We start from the raw sequence: 23,172 nt of genomic DNA, 5'->3' as shown, positions 1-23,172 counted from the left end.
GACCAGCTAGAGTGCTAGACAATTCCATCTGAATGTGTTCGCCATCTTGCAAATTCAATGTCTGAAAACAAACTCAAATTATTTCCCAACTAACATACCACTACAGAATTTCTTAATCTGTTAGTCATGGATACCTACAATTGCTCAGTCATCCACAGCTTAAAACCTAGTACTCATTTTTGATTCTCCATGCCCCATCCCTCACCTCCCTTCAAAACTGGGTATCATCCATCAGGCACTTTCCCTTCATAGCCAAGTTTATAAAAATTACAGATACTCCCCACTTATAAATGTTTATCATAAATCAAAGTCATTTCCCAGAGCAACAGAGTTAACTCTGCCCATTACCAAGAGATGATAATAATGGACTTGTGTGGTCATGTAAGTCTTAGCTCTCTAGTCTTCATTAGTTTTTTCTCTGTGCTTAGTTTTGAGGTATATTATTAAATCCGGCATGTTCGATAGGCACAAAAACAGTAAGAATGGTGAATGTACTAACAAACAGAGGTAAGTGTTGGAAATAAAATGCAGAGACATACTAATAAAGAATGAGAAAGCTGCTGCTCCCATAAATGGAGTAAATATTAAACAGAATGAATGACTCTGAAGTACTTACAACAAATCCTGCAACATATGAAGATGATATACCTACATGATAACTGATAATAATAAGAGAAGGAAAAAATGATTGGAGAAATGGAAAAACTTTGGAGTATGTGGTTAGAGTGGCATTAACACTAGACAGCGGATTTTAAACTCGAATCTCAGGCCTCTTTACACTCTTAAAATTTATTGAGAACCCAAAAGAGCTTTTATTTACATAAACTATATCTAAAAATATTTACCATATTATAAATTAAAACTTAGAAATTTAAAAAATTATTCACCTAAAAATAACAGTACATTTTAAGACAACATAGTTTTCAAAAAACTAAATTTTCTCAGACCAAAAAAAAAAAAAAAAAAAAAAAAAAGAAAAAGACAAGAGTAGCACTGATTTTTGAAAATCTCAAGTCTGGCTTATTGGAAATCAGCTGAATTCTCACGTGTTAAGTCTGTTACAGTATCATCACATTTCAGCTGAGCGCAGTGGCTCATGCCTGTAATGCCAGCACTTTGGGAGGCCAAGGCAGGCAGATCACCCGAGGTCAGGAGTTCAAGATCAGCCTGGCCAACATGGTGAAACTCCCGTCTCTACCAAAAACATAAAAATTAGCTGGGTTTGGTGGTGCACACCTGTAGTCCCAGCTACTTGGGAGGCTGAGGCAGGCGAATCACTTGAACCCGGGAGGTAGAGGTTGCAGTGAGCCGAGATCACGCCACTGTACTCCAGCCTGGGTGACAGAGCAAGACTCTGTCTCAAAAAAAAAAAAAAAAAAAAAAAAATCACATTTCAAGTAGGTAGCCTCTAAAAAACTCCGCTGTGTATCTAAGAGTAAGAATGAAAAATGGCAAGTAGTGTCTTAAAACACTGCCAGACGACTGTTTTGATCTCATGTACTCTCTAAAAGGTTCTGGGGATCCCCAGGAGAGTCCCCAGACTACATTAACAACTGCTTTCAAGTTTAATGTTAAAAATCAGGACATGGGCCTGGTGCCGTGGCTCATGCCTGTAATCCAGCACTCTGGGAGGCTGAGGCAGGTGGGTCACCTGAGGTCAGGAGTTCAAGACTAGCCTGGCCAACATGGTGAAACCCCGTCTCTACTAAAAATACAAACATTAGTCAGGCACAGTGGCGCGTGCCTGTAATCCCAGCTACTCAGGAGGCTGAGGCAGGAGAATTGCTTGAACTCGGAGGCGGAGGTTGCAGTGAGCAGAGATCGTGTCACTGCACTTCCAGCTCCAGGGCAACAGAGCAAGACTCTGCGCCTTGGGGGAAAAAAAAAATTTTAGGTAAAAGATGGTGGTCAAGAGAATGTTTATCTGGCCAAGAAAAACAGAACCTAATGGGTAGTTTCAGAAGTTAGGTTTCCTTGCAGACTTAAAAAAAAAAAAAAAAAAGGTGGGGGTGGGGCACACAAAACAAGCCAACTAAATTTTCATATCTGGATTGAAGGCCTAGAATTGTGGGGGTCATTTTGTTACCATAGGAGAGCCAGCCTAAGGATGGCAAAGCAAGAACTTAGGTCCTCAAGGAAGTCACTGAATTGCTAATCTAACCAACTCTGAGGCTGTTTTTTGTTTTAAATAAATGTCCGTATTGTTTAAGCCACCTAATTCAAGGTTTTCTGATAACATAAATTGAATACCCTCATACACGTGTCCCATTGGTACTTCAGCAGGTCCCAAGTGAATTCATTATCATCTCTCAAAAATGTATTCTTCTTTTTCAAGTATTCTGGTCAATGACAGGACCAGCTCCAAAAAGCTAAAACCCCCAAATGTCCATGTTCTAATCCCTTGAATTTGTGAATGATACCTTTATGGCTTTGCAAATGTGATGAATTATATTGGAATGGGGAGATTATCCCAGATTACTCAGGTGGGCCCTAAATATAGTCACAAGTCTCCTTATACAAGGAAGGCAGATGTAGACTTGGCACACACAGGAGAAGGTGAAAAGTGGGGAAGAGGAGGTGGCGTGGCAACGTGAACACTGTAGTGATGAATGATATGGTCACAAGATGAATATGCCTGCAGCCCACATAAGCTGGAAGAGGCAAGGAATGGTTTCTCCCCAGATCCGTCAGAGGGAAGGAGCACTTGCCAACATCTTGATCTCAACCCAGTTATGATTATTTCAAGCTTCTGTGAGGAAATTACTTTGTTGTTTTAAGCTATCTAATTTGTGATAATTAATTACAACAGCCACAGAAAACTAATAGTTTCTCTTCCCCTTTTCCTCCTAACACAGACCTGGTCACCAAGACCTATCTCAAATCCATCCCTTCCTTTCTCCACTGCCACTGCCTCTGCCTTGGACTACTGAAACAGCATCCTGATTGATCTCCTTGCCTTCAGTCTCTCCGGCCTTCTATTAATCTTTACTGTTATTTAAACTGTCTCTAAAATACCATTATCTGAGTCCAGATACTTATTAGCTCACAGCTTGATAATCACGCTGAACTATCAACAGTACTTGGTACTTTTCAGCACTATCCTACACCCTATCACATCTGACATGGACTGATTTAAATACATAAAATCCTTGAAATCTGGCAGAACTATTATTATCTCCCATTACATTGATGGGGAAATTGAGGCTCAGAGAATTAAATGACTTGGCTAAGGTTGCAGGGCTAGTAACAGCAACTTATATCCTGATGGTAAACTTTCTCGCTATTTTATAATCTCTATTGTGCTTTTAGATACTTTAGGCGACTATCTCTCCCTCCCTACTCTGCAAAATGAACTCTTTGCCCCAAACTGCTTTTTGACTCATCATTTTCCAGATATATCATACATATTCCCACTCCCCCAGCTCTGGTCCCTTTTTGGAATTCCCTCCTCACTGATCTCCACAGGTCAAATTCTACTTTGTTTTGTTTTCCCTTCTAACCTAAATGTCAGGAAAGCCTTTGTTTTTTGTTTTTTTTTTGAGACAGAGTCTCATTCTGTCGCCCAGGCTGGAGTGCAGTGGCGCAATCTTGGCTCACTGCAACCTCTGCCTCCTGGGTTCAAGCAATTCTCATGCCTCAGCTTCCTCAGTAGCTGGGATTATAGGCGCGTGCCACCATACCCAGCTAATTTTTGTATTTTTAGTAGAGACAGGGTTTCACCATGTTGGCCAGGCTGGTCTTGAACTCCTGACCTCGGGATCCGCCTACCTCGGCCTCCCAAAGTGCTGGGATTACAGGTGTGAGCCGCCGTGCCCGGCCAGCCTTCCATTTTTATGTCACTTTTCAGATGAACTTTCAAATATATTCTTTGGATCTTAAAATCTTAATGAAACTAAAGATGAGAAAAATAAAGATTAGAGAAAATATGGCCTAACAGGGACTCAAATTCAGAGCCTCTGACTTTAATTAAATCCTATCCTCACTTTATTATTAAACCAAGCTGTCTTTCTCTACAGTGAACTCTGGTGGTAGTTCTGTTTGGACCCACTGATTCCTGTGTTTGATATCATATCAATTTAGGTTTACCAGGGTATACACTCTGTCTCTCCAAGGATTATCCCAATATATTTATGGAATCAATCACATCTGTACTTCCAGCATAGGTTCTTTAAAAATCACTTTATGAGTGCTTTCCTGATATAATTCACGTACAATAAACTGCCCAGTATACAATTTGATAAGTTATAACATATATATCATCACTACAATCAAGATAAGGAATACTGCCACAATTTCTGTAAGTTTCTTTGCAGTCTCACCTTCCTGTCCTTGCCAGGAAGTATCAATGTGCTTTTCACTTTAGTAGCTCCATTTTCTAGAATTTTATATAAATGGGATTATATAGTATATACTCTTTTTTTCTGGCTTCTTTTATGGACATAATTATTCTGAGATTCATCCATGCTGCTGAACGTAAGGATTTTTGTTCTTTTTATTGCTGAATACTATTCCATTGCATGGATGTAACACAATCTGTTTATCATTTAATTGTTGATAGACTTGAGTTGTTTGCAGTTGGGCTATTACAAATAAAGCCGCTATGCACACGTGTACAAGATTTGTGTGGACAAACCAGCAGATGTTCTTAATTATTTCTGTTTCTATACTATTTATGTGTTATACTCTTAATATGGCTTATTATACCGCAGTGATTCCATAAAAAAAGTCACTATTCTATTCACCAGTATAATATTTTACATACAAGTGATCAGTAAGTAGTTTACAGATTTTGCTCACCCATGGGCCTAATGCGACTTGACAGAAAAGGCTGAGCCTTGCTTATATTCTATAACTGCCTAAAAGAGTAAATACACTGGTATGCGACAAGATCATAAGAAAAAATTAAAAATTAAAAATATAAATAAAAGAGTGCACATTGAAAAATTGCTGAATAAATGTTCTTGATTTACGGTGCTTATTTTTGGGATAAGCATATTATTCTTTTATGTTCAATCACATTATTATTAAAAGCTTAATTGCAAATGATAAAATATATAAATTAGTATTTTAAGAGTGTAACATACACAACATACAAATGTTTTGTAGGAAACCTGTTAAAACAATTGATTTAGGAATGGAAGAACCACAGCTCAACGTAGAAACTTCATGTTAAACTTACATGGAAAATTTATACGTGTACTCAAAACTAGTGAAAATTACAACTCACCCACCCCACCAAAAGTTACTAAAATAAGACGTTTCTCACTATTAAGACTCTTTTTTACTTTACAAACATAGCAGTACCTCATATTTTATATTTTCCTCTAAACTTGTCACTCTTATCAATCTAAGTAAATGTCTATATTTTCCCATGATACGAACCAAGTTTTTAGATTAGATTCACATGAGAACTCGTATTTGGGAACACGCTTTTTCTTTTTCTGAACACTACTGAAAGTGTTTTGTGATCTTTATTTCACACTAGTTTACTTCCCTTAAGTGTTTTTTAAGTTTTCAGGGAGAATTTCAAATGGACTACTTTATCTGAGTTTAAAAAGATAATTTTAGGCCTGGAACAATGGCTCATGCATATAATCCCAGCACTTTGGGAGGCCAAGGCAGGAAGCTCATTTGAGCCTAGGAGTTCAAGACCAGCCTGGGCAACACAGAGAGACCTTGTCTCTACTAAAAATTTAAAAAAAAAATTAGCTAAGTGTGGTGCTGTGTACCTGTAGTCCTGGCTAGACAGGAGGCTGAGGCAGGAGGATCACTTGAGCCTGGGAGGTTGAGACTACAGTGAGCTGTGACTTCACCACTGCACTCCAGCCGGGATGACAGAAAGATCTTGTATCAAAAAAAAAAGACCATTTGGCTGGGTGTGGTGGCTCACACCTATAATCCCAGCACTTTGGGAGGCCAAGGCAGGTGGATCACCTGAGGTCAGGAGTTTGAGACCAGCCTGGACATCATGACGAAATGAAACTCCGTCCTACTAAAAAAAAAAAAAAAAAAAAAAAAAAAATTAGCTGGGTATGGTGGTGCACACCTGTAATCTCAGCTACTTGGGAGGTTGAGGCAGGAGAATCGGTTGAACCTGGGAGGCGGAGGTTGCCGTGGGCCAAGACTGTGCCATTGCACTCCAGCCTGGGCAACAAAAGCGAAATTCCATCTCAAAAAACAAACAAACAAACAAACAAACCATTTTATAACTAGTTGTTTTTCAATGAAACAAAGATTCTAATCATTTTACTCTGAATAAGCCCTTTCTAGTTCAGAGATTTGAAAAAGTAATGGAGAGTTATCAATAAATCAATTAAATCAGAAACATTAAATGATTAGAATTTCCTCTCCTTGCTGGTAGTCACCAAGTCATGCTGACTGTTACTTTCTACAACAAGAGAAGATAAATTAATATACATTGAGTAACTCCCACCAAGTGTCACTATCTCACTCTGGACTCACAAATTCTGGTAAAAGGATTTTTTAAATCCAGTTATAGACCGGGCACAGTAACTCACACCTGTAATCCCAGTACTTTGTCGGGCCGAGATGGGTGGATCTCTTGAGGCCAGGAGTTCGAGACCAGCCTGGCCAACACAGCAAAACCCCGTCTCTACTAAAAATACAAAAATTAGCTGGGTGTGGTGGTATACGCCTGCAACCCCAGCTACTACTCAGGCGCCTGAGGCACAAGAATTGCTTGAACGTGGGGGGCAGAAGTTGCAGTGAGCTGAGATCACGCCACTGCCCTCCAGCCTGGGTGACAGAGAGAGACTCTGTCTTAAAAAAATAAAAATAAATCCAGTGTTAAATGAGGAGACAGAAAATAAAATTAAATTGTCCATATCCCTATAACTAAGTTAACAAAACCAGGATTTACACAAAGGTCTATATGACCAAAAAAAAAAAAAAAAAAAAAAAAAAACTTCAATTCCCAGTTATTTCTCCCCACCCCGTTATAGTGTCATTTATAATAATTTAACCTATTTATGCCAGAGGTTGCAATTATTTGAATTTTTACAATCAGACCTTAGCGATGACCTTGAGCAGGACAGAAATAACTCCCACATGCTTAGTGTTCCAATAATGGAACGGTAGGCATAAATAGATTAATCAAAGTACTTAAGGGATATCTGCTATTCACATCATATTATTGTATCTAGAAAGAAAGACTCAATAGAGGGCCTATCTATCTTATTCATCCATTTGGCTCCTTACATGAGCAAGTAAAATTCAAGTCAGTTTTTGTCAACTAGCATTTAAAGAGCTCCTTATTTTCCCTAAAGAGTTTTTAAGTGTCCACACCAAGTACTCAAGAGTTCAACTGCATATACGCTTTAAAATATATATATACAAGTGGAAGTAACATCAGCCTCGAGAACTGAGTAGCTGTACTGTGTGGCATCGTGATCTAGGCACTTGTTGGACAGCAGTGTCTCACCTGCCAGTGAAAAACTCCTGCTCAAGAAGATCAAGAAGCAGATACTCAAATTGCGGCACCAGAACCTAAAGTTGCAGGGGCCTCAAATCTGACCCTGTCAGAAACTCAAAATGGAGATGTGTCTGAAGAAACAATGAGAGGTAGAAAGGTTAAAAAAATCAAAACATTCTATGAATGTGGGCTTATCAGAAGCTCAAAATGGAGACGTGTCTCAAGAAGCAGTGGAAAATATAAAAGCTAAAAAATCTCCCCAGAAATCCACCATATTAACCAATGGAGAAGCAGCAATGCAGTCTCCCAATTCAGAATCAAAAGAGAAAAATGGTGAATGATGCTGGACTGATACAAAAAAAGCAAAAACTGGAAACAAAGAGGAATCTGAGAAGAAAGTGCCAAGACTCCTAAAGAGACAGAAAACAACGTGGAGAAGCCAGATAATGATGAAGATGACAGTGAGGTGCCCAGCCTGCCCCTGGGACTCACAGGAGCATTTGAGGATACTTCATTTGCTTCTCTATGTAATCTTGTCAATGAAAACTCTGAAGTTAAAAAAAAAAAAATGGGTTTTACAAACATGACTGAAATTCAGCATAAAAGTATCAGACCACTTCTGGAAGGCAGGGATCTTTTAGCAGCTGCAAAAACAGGCAGTGGTAAAACCCTGGCTTTTCTCAAACCTGCAGTTGAACTCATTGTTATAATTCATGCCCAGGAATGCATCAGGAGTCCTTGTTCTCTCACCTACTAGAGAATTAGCCAAGCAAATTTTTGGTGTTCTTAAGGAGCTAATGACTCACCACGTGCATACCTATGGGTTGATAATGGGTGGCAGTAACAGATCTGCTGAAGCACAGAAACTTGCTAATGGGATCAACATTATTGTGGCCACACCAGGCCGTCTGCTGTACCATATGCAGAATATCCCAGGGTTTATATATAAAAACCTGCAGTGTCTGGTTATTGATGAAGCTGATCATATCTTGGATGTTGGGTGTGAAGAGGAATTAAAGCAAATTATTAAACTTTTGCCAACACGTAGACAGACTATGCTCTTTTCTGCCACCCAAACTCGAAAAGTTGAAGGCCTGGCAAGGATTTCTCTGAAAAACGAGCCATTGTATGTTGGTGTTGATGATGATAAAGCTAATGCAACAGTGGATGGTCTTGAGCAGGGGTATGTTGTTTGTCCTTCTGAAAAGTGATTCCTTTTGCTCTTTACATTCCTTAAGAAGAACCGAAAGAAGAAGCTCGTGGTCTTCTTTTCATCTTGTATGTCTGTGAAATACCACTATGAGTTGCCGAACTGCAATGATTTGCCTGTCTTGGCCATTCATGGAAAGCAAAAGCACAATAAACGTACAACCACATTCTTCCAGTTCTGCAACGCAGATTCAGGAACACTATCGTGTAAGGATGTGGTGGCAAGAGGACTGGACATTCCTCAAGCTGACTGGATTGTTCACTATGACCATCTGGATGACCTTAAGGAATATATTCATCGTGTAGGTAGAACAGCCAGAGGCCTAAATGGGAGAAGACATGTCTTGCCCATTTTGGGCCCAGAAGATTGGGTTTTCTTCTACTTGAAACAATCCAAGATTCCATTAAGTGAATTTGACTTTTCCTGGTCTAAAATTTCTGACATTCAGTCTCAGCTTGAGAAATTGATTGAAAAGAACTACTTTCTTTCTACGTCAGCCCAGGAAGCATGTAAGTCATACATACCAGGTTATGATTCCCATTCTCTGAAACAGATCTTTAATTAAATAACTTAAATTTGCCTCAAGTTGCTCTGCCATTTGGTTTCAAAGTGCCTGCCTTTGTTGATCTGAATGTCAACAGCAATGAAGGCAAGTAGAAAAAGCGAGGAGGTAGTGGTGGATTTGACTACCAGAAAACCAAGAAAGTTGAGAAGTCCAAAATCTTTAAACACATTAGTAAGAAATCATCCAACAGCAGGCAGCTCTCACTGAAGACATGCCTTTCTTTCATCTTGAATAACTGTTCTAAAATGAATTTTTTCCCCTTGATTTAATAAGATTTTTGTAGCCTTTAGAATTTAAACTTATCTAACGAGTATAAATTGACTTGGGTTGCAAGCACTGAGCACTGTAACTTCTATCAAGTCTCTTTTTATTTTTGCGATACAAAACAGGCTTTAATTTTCTTGGCTGCCCAAGAGCAGAGTAAGAATATTAGGTCTTTCTTGTGATTATATAATATTTTAATGTTAAATATCCCTCCCTCATACACACAAATGTATGTTACTGTTTTAATATAATTAAATTTTTGTACCTTTTAAAAAAATATGTACACAAGTACAGTGGCTTTCTCCAACTTACCTCTGCACAAGCAGTTAACTTTATATATGTCTTGGTATGGGGTTGAATTGGGTTCTCCAAAAAGATATGTTGAGGTCCTAAACCCCAGTGCCTCAGAATGGGACCTTACTTGGAAATGGAGTCTTTACAGAGGTAATCAAGTTCAAGGGAGATCATTAAGGTGTCCTCGTATAAAGGGGACATTTGTAGACAGACATGCACATAGGGAGGATGCCCCATGAAGACAAGCCAAGGCACTACCAGAAGCAAAGAGACATGGAACAAGAGATGCTTCCCTCATGGTCCTCAGGAGGAACCAACCCCACCTATGCCTCGAACTTCAAGCCTCCACAACTATGAGACAAAAATTTCTTAACAGCCACCTACTATGTCATAGTTTGTTATGGCACCCTAGCAAACTAATACATGTTGCTTTTTAATAAACTAAATGTTTTGACTAAAAGGCACAGATTGTCAGAAGAGATAAAATCATTCTCAAATATATGTTTTTTATAAGAAACACACTTTAAATAAAAAGAGACAGATATGGAAGAACATATATCATGCAAACAGTACGTACAAGAAAGCTGGAGTTGGCTTACTTTAATATCAGATAAAGCGGACTTAAGACAAAGTATTATCAAACATAGAGGTAATAAAAAATGTATATGCTTCAAAATAAAACACTGACAAAATTAAAGGGAAAGATAATTCCACAATAATAATTGATGATTTTTTTTTTTTTGAGATAGGGTCTTACTCTGTTGCCTAGATTAGAGTGCAGAGGCACAATCACAACACACACATTCTGGACCTCCCGGACTCAAGCAATCCTCCCACCTTAGCCTCCTGAATAGCTGGGACTACAGGCGTGCACCACCTCACCCAGATGATTTTTGTATTTTTTTGTAGAGACAGAGTTTCATTATGTTGCCCAGGCTGGTCTCAAACTCCTGGGGCTCAATGAATCCATCCACCTTAGCTTCTCAAAGTGCTGAGATTACAGGTGTGAGCCACCATGCCCGGCCAAAAGTTGAAGTTTTTCTTTTTTTAAAGACTGAGTCTTGCTCTGTTGCCCAGGCTGGAGTGCAGTGGCATGATCTTGGCTCACTGCAACCTTCAACTCCTGGGTTCAAGCGATTCTCCTGTCTCAGTTTCCCAAGTGGCTGGGACTACAGGTACGTGCCATCACGCCTGGCTACTTTTTATATTTTTAGTAGAGACGGAGTTTCACCATGTTGGCCAGGCTGGTCTCAAACTCCTAACCTCAGGTTATCCGCTTGCCTCAGCCTCCCGAAGTGCTGGGGTTACAGGTGTGAGCCACCACACCCAGCAATAGTTGAAGATTTTAATATCACCTCTCTGCAATTACAGAACTGAAACACACACACACACACACACACACACACACACGCACACACACAAAACCATCAGTAAAGATAAAAGATCTGCAGCTTGGGAAACATGGTGAAACCCACCTCTACAAAAAACACAAAAATTAGCCAGACATAGTGGCATGCTCCTGTAGTGCCAGCTACTTGCGAGGCAGAGGTGAGAGGATTTATTGACCCTGGGAGGTGGAGGTTACAGTGAGCCAAGATCGACCCACTGCACTCCAGCCTGGGTGACAGAGTGAGATCCTGTCTCAAAACATTAAAAAAAGACGTAAAGGGCAATCATCTTCACCAAATTGACATTTATAGTGCAGAATATACATTCTTTTCAAGTGCAAAGTGGTATGTTCACCAAGAAAGATCATATGCTGGGCCATAAGACAAATCTTAATAAATTTTAAAGGAATGAATGCACAGAGTATGTTCTCTCACCAAAACAGAAAAAAATAAGTAATAAAATACCAAGAAAGCCCTAAATATCTAGAAATTAAATAATGCACTTCTAAATAATAACCCATGGGCTGGTCAAATAAGGAATCAACAAAGGAAACTGGAATATATTTTTAACTGATAATTTAGCTGGGCACAGTGGCATGCACGTGTAATCCCAGCTACTTGGGAGGCTGGGGCAGGAGAATCACTTGAACCCAGGAGGCAGAGGTCGCAGTGAGCCGAGATCGTGCCACTGCACTCCAGCCTGGGTGACACAGCGAGACTTTGTCTCGGGGGGGAAAAAAAAAAGAAATGATGGTCTCTAAATATCAATGACTTACCACCTCATACCCATTCGAATGTCTAATGTAATAGTGAAAAAAAACAAAATAACAAGTCTTGGCAAAGATGTGGAGAAATTAAAATCCTTGTGCATGGTTGGTGGGAATGTAAAATGGTGTAGCCACTATAGAAAACAGTATAGTGGGGTTCCTCAAAAAATAAAAAATAGAAATTACCATATGATCCAGCAATTCCACTTCTGGGTAGATACCCAAAAGAAGTGAAAGCAAGGACACACCAGTATTTGTACATTAATATTCAAAGCAGCATTATTCACAACAGCCAAAAGGTAGAAGCAACCCAAATGTCCACAAGAGATGAATGAATTAATGAGATGTGGCATAAATGCACAATGGAATATTATTCAGCCTTAAAAAGGAAGGAAATTCAGATATATGCTGCAACACAAACGAACCTTGAAGACATTATACAAGTGAAATAAACCAATAATTAAGGAACAAATATCATATGATTCCGATTACATGAAATACTTAGAGGACACTCAAATTCAGAGACAGAAAAGTAGAAGGGTGGTTGCCTGGGGATGTGGGGAGACAGGGATGGGGAGTTACTGTTTAATGAGCACAGAGTTACACTTCTGAAAGATGAAGAGAGTTATGAAAGATGGGTGGTGGTGATGGTTGTATAATAATGTGAATGTACTTAATGCCACTGAACTGTACCCTTAAAAATGGTTACGATGGCAAATTTTATGTTACGTGTATTTCACCACACACATACACACAAATCAATGGTCTATGTGTCTACCTTAGCTCGAAAAAGAGCAAAGAAAACCCAAAATAAATAGACAAAACAAAGCACAGACATAAACGGACAAGCCACAAGAAAAATTAAAGCCAAGACTTGGTTCTCTGAAAAAAATAAGCAAAATTGATAAACCTTTAGCTAGACCAATTAAGAAAAAGAAAGGAAAAAAGTGAAGGTGGGGTAGCAGAAGGGAAACCTGTGAAAGAGATAGATACACAGAATAACCAGCATAGTAGGAGTTACTTCAGAAACCAAGGGTACAAGGTATTTCAAGGAGTGGTGACTGACAGTGTCAAATGCTGCTGACTGGTCAAATAAGATAGAAACCAAAGTCTATTTGATTTAGCCACAAAGGAGTCACTGATGACCTTATAATAGCATATAAGAAAAAAGTAGAAGAATTAGAAGCAAGATTGCCATAGAAAAAGAAAGAATATACAGACATGAGGAAGTGAAAACTGTGAGTAAAGACAATTCATCGCCGGGCGCGGTGGCTCACGCTTGTAATCCCAGCACTTTCGGAGGCCGAGGCGGGCGGATCACGAGGTCAGGAGATCGAGACCATGATGAAACCCCATCTCTACTAAAAATACAAAAAATTAGCCAGGCGTGGTGGCGGGCGCCTGTAGTCCCAGCTACTCGGAGAGGCTGAGGCAGGAGAATGGCGTGAACCCGGGAGGCGGAGCTTGCAGTGAGCCGAGATTGCGCCACTGCACTCCAGCCTGGGCGACAGAGCGAGACTCCGTCTCCAAAAAAAAAAAAAAAAAAAAAAAAAAAAGACAATTCATCATAAAGTAGCTAGGCTCTAAAAATAGAGCAAGCTGGACAGAAGTAAGGGGTCAGGCGAGGATACTGATTTTTTACAGAATGGACAAGCTAGAAAATGTTTTTTTCCCTGTTTCTCTCTCAGATTTTTTTTATTAAAGTAAAATATAAACAGAATGTTTTGATTTTTGTTGGAAAAGACACAGAAAAGAGGGAAAGGTTAAAGATACAGGAAACAGGTGATAACAGATGGTATAAGGTCCCTAGATAGGTAGAAGGAAATGGGGTTCAGAGGATGAGTGAAAGGATTAGCCTTAAACAGGTGGAGGCCCAGGCTGGGGAGATGGGGAGAGGAAAGAAAGAGTACAGCTATAGTTAAGTTTATTGGTAGTGTGGTGAGAAGTAGCTAGAGTTCTTGTCTGGCTTTGGCTTTACTCCTCTTTCAAGTTATAAGGGGTAGACTCCTGAGAGAAAAGATGATGAAGTAGAATTTTTAAGGAAATGAAACATGAAAAATAACATGTGGAGGCCGAGGCCGGGTATGCTGGCTCATGCCTTTAATCCCACCATTTTGGGAGGCCAAGGCAAGCAGATCACGTGGGCTTAGGAGTTCAAGACCAGCCTGTGCAACATGGTAAGACCCCGTATCTACAAAAAATATAATAATCTGCTGCGTGTGGTGGTGTGCATCTGTGGTCCCAGCTACTTGGGAGGCTGAGGTGGGAAGATGGCTTGAGCCCAGGAGGCAGAGGCTTCAGGGAGCAGACACTGTGCCACTGCACTCCAGCCTGGGCAATGGAGCCAGATTCCGTCTCAAATAAATAAATGTGGAGAAAAAAATAGAAGGATGTATGATAAGAGGCACTGAAGATCCAACTGCTTTGAACCATTTTATATTAAAAGCAGTAACAACAGGCAAGGTGCAGTGGTTCATGCCTGTGATTTCAGCACTGTGAGAGGCTGAGTTGGGCAGGCTGCTTGAGCCCAGGAGTTTGAGACCAGCCAATGCAACATGGCAAAACCCCATCTCTAGTACAAAAATTAGATGGGAGTGGTGGAGTGCACCTGTAGTCCCAGTTACTCAGGAGGCTGAGGTGGGAGGATCTCTTGAACCCGGTGAGCCCAGGAGATCGAGGCCATAATGACCCACGATCACACCACTGCACTCCAGCCTGGGCGACAGAGGGAGCCCGTCTCAAAAAAAAAAAAAAAAAAAAAGTAATAATAATCATTAGTTTGTAGTTAATACTTACATAGTACCCAATATGTGCCAAGTATTGTTCTAAGTACCTTTTACATATTATGTAACTTAATTTTCATATAAACTTTTGTGATAGCTATCACCAGGTATCTTCATTTTACCAGTGAGGAAAAGGCAGCATAGACAAGTTAAGGAACTAGCCACACAACAGGTAACAGAGTCAAGAGTTGAACCCAGCTAGCATGCTAATTGGTGCTCCTTACACTAGGCTATACTGCCTCTCAAAGTAAAGCTAGGTAAAACTAGTGGCGGAAAGTAGAAAGAAGGAAGAAACAATACCAAGTGGACCCAAAGACAAAGAGAAGCAGTGATTCCTGTAAACAAAAATAATTCTCTTGGAAGAATGGGTTAGTTTTATACAGCATGTGAAGTGCACCAAAGACAAAAGAAACCGTCTTAATTCAGTAATGGAAAGCCACAATAAGGAAATGAGCAGTGGGAAGGTCCAAAGCAGAAAGCAAGAAGAGCAAAGAGCCAAAGAAAAAGTAAAACCCAGGAAAAATGTAAAAAGGAGAAAAAGCTGTAAGTAGAAGAAACACATACACACAAGAGTAAACATAACCAGTAAAAAAGTGAAATGAGGGCCGGGCATGATGGCTCATGCCTGTAATCCCAACACTTTGGGAGGTTGAGGCGGGTGATCACCTGAGGTCAGGAGTTCGAGATCAGCCTGCCTGACATGGTGAAACCCCATCTCTACTTAAAAAATACAAAAACTTGCTGGGCGTGGTGGTGCACGCCTGTAATCCCAGCTACTCGGGAGGCTGAGGCAGGAGAATCTCTTGAACCCAGAAAGTGCAGGTTGCAGGGAGCCACGATCATGCCATTGCACTCCAGCCTGGGGGACCAGAGTGCAACTCCATCATACACACCCACACATACACAAAAGTGAAATTAAAGCAAAATAAGTAAATCTAAGTCCCTGAAAAACTTATTCTTTATTTTCTTATCAAAGAGCATGATTATTTAATAAAATACACTATTGCATATGCTTACCTGCCAAGAATAGGCAAGGATCAGATACCTAACAGGTTAAGATCTGAATAAAAGAAAATAATTTTTAAAAGGAATCATCTAAAGTTGTTTCAGAAGCTAGAGGGTAGTAGTTCCGCAAAAACTAGATTCCAGAGACTCACAGTCTTAGTTACACGTTGCCAAGATGTTTGCAGTTATGGTGACTGCATAAAATAAACTATCAAAACCAAATCAATAGTAAATCACTTCAGCATTAAAAAATACATACCAAGGCCGGGCGCAGTGGCTCACGTGTGTAATCCCAGCACTTTAGGAGGCCAAGGTGGGTGGATCACCTGAGGTTGGGAGTTCGAGACCAGCCTGACCAACATGGAGAAACCCCGTCTCTACTAAAAATACAAAATTAGCTGAGTGTGGTGGCGCATGCCTGTAATCCCAGCTACTCGGGAGGCTGAGGCAGGAGAATCGCTTGAAGCTGGGAGGCGGAGGTTGTGGTGAGCCAAGATGGCACCATTGCATTCCAGCCTGGGCAACAAGAGAGAAACTCCATCTCAAAAAAAACAAAACAAACAAAAAAAAACAAAACACCCCCCAAAAAATATCATTTAATACCTGTAGCAATATCCTGAAGTAAAAGAATATCAAAATTGTAAAAAGGCCAGGTATCAAACATCTGTAATTTTAAGTTTTTTTTTTAAAGCTATATAAGTAAAGTATTAAAAGGGAAGAATATTCAATGTGGAGACAAAGAAGGATGTTAATCTCCAATTAATAAGCTTCAGCCACCCATTTCACTCTTGCAAGACAGAGTTATCAACGTGAAATAACAAGATAATACAAGTCAGTGATTTACTCCAGGGTAAGTTATGTAAAAATGTGCCAGCCAATATCAACACTGTAACTAATAATATTAGTGAAAAAATTAATTTAACACTCAATGTGGCCTTCAACCAGAAGTATAACACAAATCTAATATATTTTTTTAATTTTTAAAGGCACACATACAATCACTATTTTAAATCCTATGGCTTGGAATATTTCTAGCTCATTGCTTAAAATGGGGTGAAGTATTTCTAATATAAAGAACAAAGAAAAACTAATGTAAGTTTTAGCTTAACAGGAGATAAATTTTAAACAATTATTCGAAGTACTAAGGACTATCTGTTACAGTTGTGAATGTGGTAGCACTTAAAAAGCAAAAACATCCCATAACGCTTATATAGAGTGTATTCAATAGGGGTTACAAAATGTCAGGAAACCACAGGCGGAAATTTGATATATGAAATATTTATAAGAGTATTAAAAAATCATATTGGAAGAAGCTTAATTAGAAGTCTCCTAAGTAATGAGGGAACCCTCTTTACAACAGTCTTTAATGCTTGACCATTTTCAGTGATAAAAGACTAGGAGAGTTAATAAATTTTTCAGAGGATCATTGTACACAGACATGGAGGATACAACATGTTACTGGTTTTTACACAGCTGCGAATACTGCTTTATAATAAGAATACACATATATTTTTTCTTTTTTAAAAAAATATTTTTTCCAGTGCTCTACATATTCAGAGAAACTTCTCTAGTAACAGACTATAGAAATGATCCCTGAGAGTATAGTCCTAAGAATATATTTTTAGTCAGTAACATTTTATTTTGAAAACTTTTAGATACAGCAAAATTTAAAGAATTTTATACCAAGCTGCAAAGGAGGAAGTCAAACTGTTGCTGTTTGCTGATGATACAAACGTATACCTAGGAAACCCTAAAGATGCATTTGAAAAGCTCCTAGATCTGATAAATGAATTCAGTGAAGTTTCAGGATACAAAATTAATGTACACAAATCAGTAGCACTGCTATATACCAATGATGACCAAGCCGAGAATCAAATCAATAACGCAATCTCTTTTACAACAGCTGCCACAGAAAAATTAAAATACTTAGGAATATACCTAACCAAGGAGGTGAAAGATCTCTAAAAGGAAGACTACAAAACACTGTTGAAACAAATCATCGATGATACAAACAAATGGAAACACATCCCATGCTCATGGATGGGTAGAATCAATATGGTGACAATTACCTTACTGCCAAATGCAATCTACAGATTTAATGCAATTCACATCAAAATACCATCATCATTCTATAGAACTAGAAAAAACAATTCTAAAATTCATATGGAACCAAAAAAGAGCCCACATGGTCAAAGCAAGACTAAGCAAAAAGAACAAATCTGGAGGAATCACATTACCTGACTTCAAACTACACTACAAGGCTATAGTTACCAAAAAAGCATGGTACTGGTATAAACACAGGCATGTAGACCAATGGAACAGCATAGAGAACCCCAAAATAAAGCCAAATACTTACAGCCAACTGGTCTTTGACAAAGCAAACAAAAACATAAAGTGGAGAAAGGACACCCTATTCAACAAACAGTGCTGGGATAATTGGCAAGCCACATGTAGAAGGATGAAACTGGATCTTCATCTTTCATCTTATACAAAAATCAGCACAAGGTGGATCAAAGACTTAAATCTTAAGGCCTGAAACCATAAAAATTCTTGAAGATAACATCAGAAAAAGTCTTCTAGACATTAGCTTAGGCAAAGAATTCATGACCAAAAAACCAAAAGCAAATGCAACAAAAATGGGACCTAATTAAACTAAAAAGCTTCTACACAGCAAAAGAAATAATCAGCAGAGTAGAGACAACCTAAAGTGGTAGAAAATTTTTGCAAAGTATGCATCCAACAAAGGACTAATATCCAGAATCTACAAGGAATACAAACAAACCAGCAAAAACAAACAAACAAACAAAAAACCACCAATCCTATCAAAAAGTGGGTTAAAAAAACATAGACAATTCTCAAATGGTATAAAAACAGCCAACACATGAAAAAATGTTTAACATCCCTAATTATCAGGGAAATGCAAATTAAAACCACAATTAGATACTACCTTACTCCTGTAAGAATGGCTATAATTTAAAAATTAAAAATAATAAATATTGGCATGACTGTGGTGAAAAGGGAACACTTTTACACTGCTGGTGGAACTGTAAACTAGTACAACCACTATGAAAAACAGTATGGAGATTCCTTTAAGAACTAAAAGTAGGCTGGGCATGATGGCTCACGCTTGTAATCCCAGCACTTTGGGAGGCTGAGGTGGGCGGATCACCTGAGGTCGGGAGTTCGAGACCAGCCTGACCAACATGGAGAAAACCCATCTCTCCTAAAAATACAAAATTAGCTGGGCATGGTGGTGCATGCCTATAATCCCAGCTACTTGGGAGGCTGAGGCAGGAGAATGGCTTGAACCCAGGAGGCAGAGGTTGCAGTGAGCCGAGACTGCGCCATTGCTCTCCAACCTGGGCAACAAGAGCTAAACTCCACCTCAAAAAAAAAAAAAGAACTAAAAGTAGAACTACCATTTGATCCAGCAATCCCACTACTGGGTATCTACCCAAAAGAAAAGAAGTCATTATGTGAAAAAGACACATGTACACACATTTACAGCAGCACAATTCCCAACTGCAAAAATATGGAACCAACCTAAACATCCATCAACCAACGAGCAGATAAAGAAAACGTGGTATATTTACATCATGAAAACGGAATGAAATAGTGGCTTTTGCAGCAACTTGGATGGAGTTGTAGGCCATTATTCTAAGTGAAGTAACTCAGGAATGGAAAACCAAATATTGTATGTTCTCACTTATAAGTGAGAGCTAAGCTACAAGGACGCAAAAGCATATGAAGGATATAATGGACTTTGGGGACTTGGAGGGAAGGGTGGAAGTGGGGTGAAGGATAAAAGACTACACATTGGGTACAGTGTACACTGCTCAGGTGACGGGTGCACCAAAATCTCAGAAATCACCACTAAAGAACTTATCCATATAGCCAAAAGCCACCTGCACCCCCAAAACTATCAAAATTAAAAAAAAAAAAAAATCAAAGAACATGCAAAAAAAAAAAAAAATTTATAGTTGAATACCTGAATAGCCATACCTAGAGCCTACCATTAACATTCTACTGTAGGCCAGGGGCGGTGGCTCACGCCTGTAATCCCAGCACTTTGGGAGGCCGAGGTGGGCGGATCAAGAGGTAAGGAGATCGAGACCATCCTGGCTAACACGGTGAAACCCCATCTCTACTAAAAATACAAAAAATTAGCTGGGCGTGGTGGCGAGCCCCTGTAGTCCCAGCTGCTTGGGAGGCTGAGGCAGAAGAATGGCGTGAACCCAGGGGGTGAAGCTTGCAGTGAGCTGAGATCGCGCCACTGCACTCCAGCCTGGGCGACACAGCAAGACTCCATCTCAAAAAAAAAAAAAAAAAATTCTACTGTAATTGTTTTATCACATACCTATCCATCCATCAATCCATCTTGATTTTTACTCTACTCTTAAAATGTCTTTTAAAGTAGTATCTAAATGCAGTTTCTGAAGCAAGGGGTCAGAAACTCCCACACCTATTAGAAAGGAAAATGATATACAGTCATGCGTCGCATGTGTCCCTCAATGATAGACCACAAATACCACAACAGTCCCATATTATAATATCATATTATTATTGTTTTTGAGACAAGAGTCTCATTCTGTTGCCCAGGCTGGAGGGCAGTGGTGCGATCCGGGCTCACTGCAACCTCTGCCTCCCAGGTTCAAGCAATTCTCCTGTCTCAGCCTCCCAAGTAGCTGCGACTACAGGTGCATGCCACCACACTTGGCTAATTTTTGTATTTTTAGTAGAGACAGAGTTCACTACATTGGTCAGGCTGGTCTCGAGCTCCTGACCTTAGGTGATCCACCCACCTCAGCCTCCCAAAGTGCTGGGATTACAGGCATGAGCCACCGTGCCCAACCCTGTAATACCACATTTTTACTGCACCTTTTCTAGGTTTAGATATGCTTAGATATACATATACTTTCCACTGTGTTACAAAAGCCTACAGCATTCAGTACAGTAACATGCTGTACAGATACGTGGCCTAGGAGCAACAGGCTATACCATATAACCTAGATGTAGAGTAGGCCATACCATCAAGTTTTGTCTAAGTATACTTTATGATGTTCATACAATGACACAATCACCTAACGACGCATTTCTCAGAACATATCCCTGTTGCAATCTCTGAGGTTGTTACAGCATCAGTCATGTAGTTCCCTATTCATGGTGACTGAAAATATACTCAATTTTTATGACTTGTTACATTTAGTTGTGAGGTGGAGCAAAGCGGCTAAGTGCTAACTCTAAACAGCCTTGAATTTGAAACCTGGGTCGGCCACTTATTGTGACACTCTGGGCAAGTCATTTAATGCTTTTAGATATCAGTTTCCTTACTGCAAAATAAGATACTAGTAGCAATGTCAAAGTGTTAATGTGAGATTTAAATAAGATAATGTATAAAATGTTTAGCACAGCTGGCATACAGTAAGGGCATAACAAATGTTAGCATTATTATCAACACTGTATTAGTTCATTCAGCCTACACAACAGGTTCTAGTTGCTACATGGCTACACATACCCATGCAACTGTTTATAGTATTCTTTTTCATCACCTTATGTGTTCTAAGAACCTTGGGTAGTGTATGTATTTTACTGAGATTAGGCCAGGCACGGTGGCTCACACCTGTAATCCCAGCATTTTGGGAGGCCGAGGCGGGTGGATCACAAGGTCAGGAGATCGAGACCATCCTGGCTAACACGGTGAAACCCTGTCTCTACTAAAAATACAAAAAAAAAAATTAGCCGGGCGTGGTGGCGGGCGCCTGTAGTCCCAGCTACTCAGGAGGCTGAGACAGGAGAATGGCATGAACCCAGGAGGCGGAGCTTGCAGTGAGCAGAGATCACGCCACTGCACTTCAGCCTGGGCGACAGAGCGAGACTCTGTCTCAAAAAACAAAACAAAACAAAAATAAAATAAAATTTAAAAAAATGAGATTAAAGACAGAATGAGGGTGAATGGGTCCAAGTGCAAGCATTCTCCATCCTCCCACTCCACTCCCTAATGGAACTAGATGTTCACTCTATTATTGAAAGCAGTGATTGTGGAATCCTAATAAGGGAAAAGGAGTCAGGTGGGTGGGAAAAGGGTACAGCAAAAAGAAAAAGCAGATAAGGTGTAAGTCTGCCTTCCTTCATGGTCCAAGACACACAGCCCTCCTGCACAAATAACTCACAAGCTTTCTGCACTCAACTTATCACCAGACTCTCGGCTGACAGAAAAATGCAAGTTAGCTCACTGCAACCTTGGCCTTATCAGTACTGCACATAGCCCTCTCTGCAGCACACAGCAGAAGCATCATACTATAACGTCCCCAACAAGCCATTGTCTCCTGGCAGTCAGCTTCTCTCTTGCTGATCTGCCCGCTGGACCCTTGCAACCAACCTACTTTCATACTTTCTCTAATAAATCTGCCCTTCTTTACCTATAATTGCCTTGGTAAATTCCTTTACTGCCTGCAACACCAGTCTCAGCTAGTGTGACCTATGACAGTGACGATGAACACAGGAAAACACACTACAGGCACAGTTTTGCTTTTCAGCACTTGGTTGACAGGAGGCTGATAAACTGCCTAATTGTGCTCTGCTTACTTTAGATGAACAATGCTCCCTCTTAAAACTTCATTTGAGATCACATAATTACGAATTTGTATCAAATTTGGTCCAACCCAAACAAAATGTGTTATCTCCACTGATCACACATCCAAATGCCTTTTTAACTGTATATAGCATATTTATGCCAGTTTTGTTGTAGATAGAGTCGGCTGGGCGCAGTGGCTCACGTTTGTAATTCCAGCACTTTAGGAGGCCAGGATTACACTTAAGGAGGCCGAGGCAGGTGAATCACTTGAGGTCAGGAGCTGGAGACCAGCCTGGACAACACGGTGAAACCCCCCATCTCTACTAATATAAAAATTAGCTGGGCGTGGTGGTACACGCCTGTAATCCCAGCCACTAGGAAGGCTGAGGCAGGAGAATCGCTTGAACCCAGGGGGCAGAGGTGGATTGCAGTGAGCTGAGATCAAGCCACTGCATTCCAGCCTGGGCAACAGAGGGAGACTACATCACAAAAAAAAAAAAAAAAAAAAAAAGTTAACAAAGTAGATGGAGTCACAAAACCTCTACCAACTACCTGCCTCTTTAAAGACATGATTTAAGTAAAAGCTACAGTTCTATTTTTATGGAATTTTTATTTAAAAATATGGTATCTAGGCCTATGGCTACAGGCTTATGTGTGTAATCTTAGCACTTTGGGAGGCCAAGGCAGCAGGATCACTTGAGCTCAGGAGTTTGAGAGATCAGCCTGGACAACATAGTGAGAAATCTATCACTATTTTAAATCACTATTTTAAAATCATTATTTAAAAAAAAAAAAAAAAGAGCCGGGCACAGTGGTGTGTGCCTGCAGTCCCAGCTACTCAAGAGGCTGAGGCAGGAAGATCCCTCGAGCCCACAAGTTCTGCGCTGCAG

The 23,172-nt window shown here is 39.9% G+C and overlaps 1 protein-coding gene and 2 pseudogenes across 5 annotated transcripts in view; 1 reads left to right on the top strand and 2 right to left on the bottom strand.

Annotated features, from left to right (window-relative positions):
- ZBTB44 (zinc finger and BTB domain containing 44) overlaps positions 1–23,172 on the bottom strand; it is a 90,044-nt gene that overhangs the window by 62,177 nt on the left and 4,695 nt on the right. The window lies entirely within an intron of this gene.
- Positions 7,318–9,476, top strand: LOC105737565 (annotated as a pseudogene).
- On the bottom strand, positions 17,234–17,317 carry LOC115830592 (annotated as a pseudogene).

Source organism: Nomascus leucogenys, chromosome 15 (genome assembly GCF_006542625.1).
Source record: "Nomascus leucogenys isolate Asia chromosome 15, Asia_NLE_v1, whole genome shotgun sequence".
In the NCBI taxonomy this organism is placed as follows: Eukaryota; Metazoa; Chordata; class Mammalia; order Primates; family Hylobatidae; genus Nomascus; species Nomascus leucogenys.
The sequence above is the reverse complement of the archived record's forward strand: the minus strand, read 5'-3'. Positions and strand labels throughout refer to the sequence as shown.